At 34.8% G+C, this 9,054-nt stretch overlaps 1 pseudogene; it reads left to right on the top strand.

Annotated features, from left to right (window-relative positions):
- The first annotated feature begins 509 nt into the window (after positions 1-509).
- Positions 510-622, top strand: LOC122126528 (annotated as a pseudogene).
- Positions 623-9,054: the final 8,432 nt, after the last annotated feature.

Genomic DNA, 9,054 nt, shown 5'->3' with positions numbered 1-9,054 from the left:
GTTTTAACAGAAACTGTGTAGTTAACATAGTCAACTCTTTATTCTGCTCCTTTACACAAAGACTTTGCAACTTCTCATTAGTAAAGTTTCTATAAACTCTGAAATGTACATACTTAGTAGTATTTATCTGCTACCATAAATCTTAAATACTTTATAGAAAAGTATTATGACCTGTCATACAGTCCCAGTTTTGGCATATATAAGCAAATATCCAAAAGTAAATATATTTAAAACATTAAAACTTTTAACAAACCTTAACAATTGCTGCAGTGTTCATTATGACAGGTCCCTTGTATAGAATAATTGATTTCCTCCTCCTACACATCTCTTGAACAACAAATATCTGGATTTATTTTGTTTTTGACATGTAAATCTTGACTTTATTCTTAAATGTGTACTTATGTAAGAAGTACATGGTTCTCAAATTTCACAACAATTCTTTTAAACTTACTTTTTGTTGATTTGTCTAGTTTAAAAAATCAACTACAATTTATATATAAAAATGTTCTGTGCTCAATTCAGCATCATAGACACTAACATTGGAATGATACAGAGAAGATTAGCATGGCCCCTGCCCAAAGATGACAGGCAAATTCCTGAAGAATTCCATCGCCCAATTTGTTAGGAAATGGAAAGACTTGGAAAAAAAATTATTAAGTGAAGTAAGCCAAGTCTAAAGAAACATAGGTCCCATGGTTTCTCTAATTTTCAATAACTAATATATGTCTGGGATAAGCAGAAAAGGTCAAAAGTTATGTGTATATGACCAGATAAGATTATGTTAAGGGCCGGGCGCTGGTGGCTCACGCCTGTAATCCTAGCTACTCAAGAGGCTGAGATCTGAGGATCGCGGTTCAAAGCCAGCCCCGGCAGGAGAGACCATGAGACTCCTATCTAAAATAAACCACCAGGAAGCCGGAAGTGGCGCTGTAGCTCAAGTGGTAGAGCGCTAGCCTTGAGCTGAAGAGCTGAGGGACAGCACCCAGGCCCAGAGTTCAAGCCCCACGACCGACCAAAACAAACAAACCAAAAAGCTAAAAAAAAAAAAAAAAAAAGATTATGTTAAGGGAAATGAACCCCAAGTTAGGGACACAAGTGGTTTTTTTTTTTTCTTGATATCGTTTCTCATGTACTTATAACGTGCAGTGTGTTGTTTTTGTTTTTGTTTCTTTATATGTTCCTCCCCCATGCTATAACACCTGTTTTCACTGTATTTGAAGTTGGTGCGCCTATTTCTTGTATATATTTTCCTCTAATTTTCTGAGGGGAAGGAAAAAAAAATCCTTAAATAGGGATACAGGTTGACCCATTGTAACAATGAGATGCACAAGACACTATGTTGTAAAGTGAACTTTACAATTGAGGCGGGGAAAGGGAGGAGGTTAATGGACTTGTGGAAGTGGGAGGGAAGGGATGGTAGGGAAACAATAAAGGAGGAGGTAACAATACTTGTTAGGAAATGTACTCATTACCTTGCACATGTAAGTGTTACTCCTCTGTACAGTATTTTTACAATAAGAAAGTAAAATTGTTCTGAGATGGAAGAGTTTATTTCCTTTATTTTACTCATATAATATCGTTAGCAAAGAAATTCATGAAAAACTCCGATATGAAGGTATTTTGAATAAATATGTGTGTGAATGCACGCATGTGCTCAAGCATTTGCATGTGTGTTGGTGTGCTCAGAGTTTGAAATCAGGGCTTCAAGGTCTTGCTAGGCCTTTTCTCTCTAAATTGGTGAGCTACTAAATGAGCTACATCTCCATTCTTGGCCCTTTGCAGGTTCATTAAAATTTTTGAAAAATAATTTCATGAATTTATTTTGCCCTGATTTGCTTCCAACTTTTATCCACAGATCTCAGGCTCCTGAGTAGATATCCCAAGTAGTTAGGATTATAGGTATGACAAACCAGCAAAGGCTTTCAGAATAACGTTAAAAGTAGAAGAAAATTTACTTCAGAGGGGCATGTTTTAGCATCTCCAATTTTAAAGCATTTTGGAGTTATTATTTATGATTTTTTATTTTTGGATACTTATAAGACAGTAGGTGATTATATTGAAAAGTTTTAGTACTTTTTAAAAAGGATACTGTAATTGTGGGACAGAAGATATTTGCCTCTCTTTGGACCTCAATGTATAAGCTCAGTTCTGTGCATGATAACCCAATGTCACCAACACAATCTGTGCTGAAGGCAAATGTGACAGAAAACAATCACCATGGGCAATATTTAGTATGCTATTATTTCTTGGACAATATGAATATTGAATTGAGAGTGTCATAGAATGGAGAGATTTTATCTACCTTTTGTGTATTGCTGGAAGACTTTCGGAAACTTTGACTCATTTCCTTCCTCACTGTGTGTGTCTTTAGGCCATGCACTTACTGCCTTTAATTACAATTTTTCCAAACACTAAAATGGTAATAACATTAGCATTATAGCAAATGTTATATTAACAATTAAGGGAATAAAACTTGTGAAATACTTAACATAAACTTCTAGGAATGAGCTTTGAGTTTAGCCAGCAGTCTTTTTAAAATACTAAATAGAATGTGATAAGTAGTACAGAAACCATTACAGGTAGTGAGCAACCAGAAGTAATATCTATTGATCATGCTGCTTCCAAGGAAGCTAGGTGGATAACTTCTCATGCTGTAAATCAAACTGGTTATCTTATGTCTTGATAGTGTAAAAATGTGCAAAACTGATAAAACATAAAAGTATCTGAGCAGTATAATGTGTTTTACAACATTTAAGTTACATCGCAAAGATAAAGAAGACATAGAAAAATAAATTCTTTTTTTGTTGTCCTATCATAGGTCCTTAGAAGGATGAACTCTTTCCTCATTCTTATACAGGCATCATCGGATGAGAGGAACTGTAATTTTTTTTGTTTGCTTCCTTCCATTTATTCTTCAGTTTGAAATCTGAGCTACTTGAGACTGAAACAAACCAAGGGAAATTAGACAAACAGGCTTTGGAAAGAGCAATCAATGTAAAATAAATAAACTACAGCCTTGTAACAGTTCTAACTAAATTGAGTTATATAGTGTCAGTTGTTAACAGAAAATGATTTAAGCAATACCATGTTATTGAAAACTGAAAAATGTTAGGAGTTGCTGCATTTTTTTTCTTTTCTACTACCTCGAATTAATTATTGATCTGGTTTAGCGAGATTAAAGATGAGATTAACCAGAAACTGGATTAAAAATGGACAAAAGGTCTGAATATACATGTTCTCCATAAAGCCCTGAAAATTGCCTGTGGGTTTACAGACTTATGTTTAACACAACATCTATGCTGCCTTAATGGATTTTGAGCAGAAGTTATTAGAGAAATATAACTCAAAATTTCTATGATACAACTTCATAACTATTATAACTCATCAAAAAATCAATGGAACCAGTTATGGTGGTAAAGGCTTGTAATTCCAAGCATTTAGGAGGTTGGATTTAAGTCTAAGGCCAGTCTAGGGTACTGCAGATAGTTAAAACCTGCCCTTTATTACCTTTGAATAAAAGGTAATAATGTTGGTGCGAGTGTGGAGAAAAGGAAATTTTCTACACTATTGGTCAAAAAACAGATTAATATTCTCATTGTAGAAAGTAGTATGCAAGTTTCTAAAGAAATCCAAAGTTGAGATATCATCTGACCCACCAATCATGTGATTATTTCTCTCTGGGTAACTCATAAATATATCTGTAGTTCATTGTTATTCACATTATTCACAAGAGCAGCAAAGATATAAGTCAATGTACAGTGTTCAACTACAGAATAATAAAGCAACTGTGGTACATGCACAAATATCTTTTTCTGTTTCATCCTTAAAATAACAAGAGACTGCTCCCATTGGCCACAACTTACAATGACCTGAAAGATGTATTCGAAATGAAGAAAAGTGTTGTGTTCTGATCTTTGTAAACACACACACACACACACACACACACACACACACACAAACCTCAAATATTAAGACAGAATTTTTTGTTTTAAAGTAAAGCAAAGTGGAACTTCTCAGGCATTTTGTTCACAATGTAGAAGATACTAGATATACAGTATGAGGTATATGGTTGAAATGTACAACATGAGGATACAGGGGACATCAATGGCCTTACATAGGAATGAAGCTAAGTAAGTAGGAGTTGTTCTTCCTAGTAGGGGTTGCTCTTTTAGTTGTTCTCCTTTCAGTAATGGATAAGATGAATGTAATTCTTTCAATATACCTGCCAGTTTACAGAAATGATAACAAACAATATAGCAATAATGTTGCATGCTCAACATAGAAAAACCTGTCAAATTAAAATACATGAGATTATCCTTGATGTAAACTAATCATTACAAATAAGGAAAACCATGGGAACTATGTTTCTTTAAGTCTGGCTTATTTCACTTAATATGATGTTTTCCAAGACCTTCCATTTCCTGACAAATGAGGTGGTATCTTTTTTTCTGATGGAAGCATAGTATGTGTGTGTATGTGTGTATGTGAGTGTGTGTGTGTCATTTTCTTGATCCATTCATCTACTGAGGGGCATCAGGGTTGATTCCATATCTTAGCTATGGTAAATATTACTGCGATAACCATAATTGTGCTGGTAGCTTTAGTGTGGCTTTGTTTGTGGTCATCTGGTTAAATGTCCAGAAGTGGGATTACTGGGTCTGAGGGAGCATTATTGTGTACATCAAGGATAATCTTAGTAGATGAGTAGAATAGCTCAATAGCTATGTACATATGACCATTCAAGGTGATTCTAAGTGAAATGAACTCCAAGACATGTTCTTTGTTGTTGTTGTTCTTAATGTACTACGTGATTTATTTTTATCCTTTTGTGTTTTCCCCACCTATGGTTTATCCCCTGTAGTCACTGTATTTGATTTTGATACCTGGGGTATTTTAAATATGTTGATCTGAACTGGGGAAGGGGAAGGACAAAAACAAAATAGTGAGACAAAGGACAGAGGGAAAATCTATGGAACAGTGATATTCACAAAACAATAGGTTGGAAACGATCTTGCAAGGTGCGTTGGGAGGGAAGAGGGAGAAAAATGGGTGAAGGGGTAACAAGTTAGAAAACAAATTAATTCATTACCTTAATTATGTAACTATAACCCCTCTGTACACTACCTTGACAACAAAATTTAAAAAAAAAAAAAATATAATATATGAGAGCAGCAATACAGTCGGTGGCACTAGGGGAAATTCTGAACTATACAAAAAAAGTAGAACAGCTGTGGAGAGCAGCAATTTGATTTTAATGTAGGAAGTAATAAACTAGCATACAGATTTTCAGCCTCATGTCAGTCACTAAAAAGGGAAAACAAAATGCATAATCAACAAACCAATAGAGATAAAATAGAAAACTAAACAATTGAGGTGAAGAGATGACATGGATCAAGAATAACAAATGACACAATTAGAAAACATTAACAAGATGGTAAGTTTAAAAAACATTACCCATAATTCTATTAAATATTGTTTACATCACAATTTGTTAGAACTATAATTCAAATCACAGTTTAATAGTATATCATTTTAATAATAGTTTATTTGTTATTGATTACTTCATATTGAATGTTTAATATATAATTTTACTTTCTGCGGGTATAGAAAAGAAAAAAGTGAAACTAATTTTAATAAATTAATATAATAATTCAAAGTGTATCCTACACTCAGCACTCATCTTAACATGAAAAAATAAATTATTGCACATGACTCTTGGTATTAGGTGGAAGGGACCACACATTACAGGAGGGTATGACTCCTCTAATCTAGCTTAAATTGTGGAAATTTGAATTTTACATGCATGTTTAATTCCTGTCTAGGTGACATCTAAAACATATACAATCCTATACACGAGGAGTATTTCAGATGGTACTATAAAGTCACATTCATTAATTAAATTTTTATTATTTTGTACCAAATAAATATTTAAAGAGAGACTGAATTTCTGAGTAGATGATGGTGTATATGTGCCAGATTATTCATATTGAGGCTTTTATATTTCTGACATTGTTTCTAGAGTCGGATTTAATTTTCCATAAGGGGTTAATTGCACTATATTGGATATATGAAAGTAAACTGAATGTTTATTCCATTAATCCTTTGCCACTTGTCTAATCCTAATATAATTTATCCATGTGTTTGAAGTAATAAAAATAACAACAGATAAAAGCAAGATAAATCAATCTGTTGTAGACAACTATTTTCATCTTTATTTTCATAGTTGGTCCTCTTTTACACTACAGAATATTCTTGGGAAAATGTGCTCCAGGCTGGCCACAACTGCAGAATATTATGGTTTCATGTATCATAAGATAAGGAAGGAAGGGGACCTTCCTTCTAAAAGTCTGCTCCATGGGATGTGATCTGCTTCATGGTGCTGAATTGGAAATGAACAATATTCACTGTCAACCTTGAAAAGCCATCTTGATAGACCATTTCTATAAGTGGTTACAGAGGATTATTGATGGCTTTACAAGGATGCCAGTTTGCCTCATTTTGAGACAATTAACAGGAATTTAGTCAGCTGTTTTTTGTATCTTTAGGAGAAAAACCCATTGACTCTAGGTCAGGGGATCACTGCAACCCAGAGAAGCAACTACCTTGAATAGTAATCCTAGACCTCTAAAACAAAAAAATACCACACAAAACAAACAAACGGCTGGGAAGGTAGCTCAGTGGTAGAGCGCATGCCTTGCATGCCAGAGACCCTGGGTTCGATTCCTCAGCACCACATAAGCAAAAAGAAAAAAGCCGGAAGTGGCACTGTAGCTCAAGTGGTAGAGCGCTAGCCTTGAGCTGAAGAGCTGAGGTACAGCGCCCAGGCCCAGAGTTCAGGCCCCATGACCGGACCCAAAAATAAAAAATAAAAAACTCCAGTAAGCACAGCCAGTCAGGTCTGATCACAGCCTAAATGAAGTCAAGCAAAAAACAGAAACTGAAAGTCATTTAGCTGATAAATAATATATTTTTTATGAGGCAGACTCAAAGGAGACTCCAGAGAGTGTGTCAGAAAGACTGAACAGAGAGACTAAAATTGATCTCACAAAGATTAGAAAGTAGAATTCCTTGTAGAACAAATAAATCATAGAAAGCCTATGCATGTAAGAACAAGACAGAAAACCAAATTCTAGAAATGCACATTTTCTTAGAGGTCAGCTTAATGAATTATCAATGGAAATCTTTGAATTCTTAAATATTTGACATCATGTGGGAGAAGGTTGAAGAGAATGAAAATGTCATCAGTCACATTAAGAAGTAATCAAGCAAAGATTTGTTATAAAAAGAGAAAACAATTATTCCAAAAGTGGGAATCATTTGTTTTGATGTAAAAGTTCTTGATTTAGGTGCTAGCAATTTCCATACAATTGTTCAGTCCCACAGCTGAGTTGATACTGACTGCAGTATTCCTGCATGAAGGAAAAGAGAAAATTTACAAATATCTGATGAAATGAGTTGAATGTGAAGTGTTCTAATAGTGATATCTGAGATTTAGACACAAGTGAAGAGGTGGATTTTCTTTTCTAAAAATCCTCCATTTTTAGCCTGGTGCCAATGGCTCACAGCTGTAATCCTAGCTACTCATGAAGCTGACATCTGAGGATTGCAGTTCAAAGACAGCCTGGGCAAGAAAGTCCCTGAGACTCTTATCTCCATTTAACCACCAAAAACCAGAAGTGACACTGTGGCTCAAGAGACAGAGTACCCACCTTGAGTTGAAGAGTTCAGGGACAGTGCCCATGCCTAGACTTCAAGCCCCTCAAACAACAGCAACAACAACAACAACAAAATCTCCCTTTTCTTGGACTGCCAACATCTTTTCCTAATATTCAACAAAGAAGCCATTTTGTCACCCACTACCTTTAAGTCCTATGCTAGCTACTGCAAATAGAATGATTTGGTATTTATGTCAAAGGGTTCATATTTGTGGAAACAAATGCCAGCAGTAGTAACTTGTTTTCCAGTCCTTGAACTCTGGACCTGGGCACTGAACATGGTTATACTTGTAGCTTTCATGTGAGCTTGTTTGTTAATTTTTGGATTACTGCCCATGTGGGGAATTACTGGGTCTTAAGGGAGATATATATTTACTCTTTTCAGGAAACTCCATACTGCATTCCACAGTGTTTGAACAATTTAATTTCCAGCCAACAGTGTAATAGAGTTCCCAATTGGCTGCATCCATGCCAGCATTTGCTATTGTTAGCTTTCTTCATAATGACCGTTCTAACTGGGAAGAGGTAAAACCTGTCTTGTTTACTTGTAGATACCATAACTGAATGAATCCATGAAACCTATATTATTCTGTCTGCATTCCTTTCTCTTTTTTCTTATTAGAATTTTCCTAAACCTTTCATTTTTCTTAAGACTGGTAAAAAGTTATCCTTTCTAATGGGTGAATAGAATTCCATGGTGTCTGTGTGTGTGTGTGTGTGTGTGTGTGTGTGTGTGTGTAAGATGACTATAGGCCCATGAGTTCATTTCTAAACCTTCTGTTTCATCTGTAATTTTGTAATTCCATATTAAATTTGAATTGCTTTCTCGAATGCATTGAAGAATATTGTTGGGATTATGATAAGTATTGCATTGTTCATAGTTTGGGGGCAGTATTGCAGTTTTCACTATATTAATTCTTCCAACCAGGAGCATTGAAAGACTTTCCATTTACTGAATCTCCTTCAGTTTCCCTTTTTATATTTTTAAAGTTTTCACAGTAGAAGTTAAATTAATTAATTCCCAGTTTTGTTGTTGTTCTTTTGTTTTGTTTAGATTTGTTTTTATTTTGAGGCTAATACATATGAGGTTGTTTTTTGGATTTTAGCCTAGTTCCCATTGTTGGTAACACAGAAAAACTACTGATTCTTGTGGGCTATATACCGTGCTACATTGCCAAAGGTTAACATCACTTTCACTATCTTAAGGCAGGAAGCTATAGGGTCATTTCATCTGTAAAAAGGGATAGGTTTACTTCTTCCCTATTTGAATCCTCTTTATGTTTTTCTCTTCCCTATTGCTTTTGCTAGATAGTCCACTACCATATTGAAGAGTAGTAGA

The sequence above is a fragment of the Dipodomys spectabilis genome, unplaced genomic scaffold (assembly GCF_019054845.1).
Source record: "Dipodomys spectabilis isolate Male_0828 unplaced genomic scaffold, ASM1905484v1 ptg000282l, whole genome shotgun sequence".
Taxonomy (NCBI): domain Eukaryota; kingdom Metazoa; phylum Chordata; class Mammalia; order Rodentia; family Heteromyidae; genus Dipodomys; species Dipodomys spectabilis.
The sequence above is the reverse complement of the archived record's forward strand: the minus strand, read 5'-3'. Positions and strand labels throughout refer to the sequence as shown.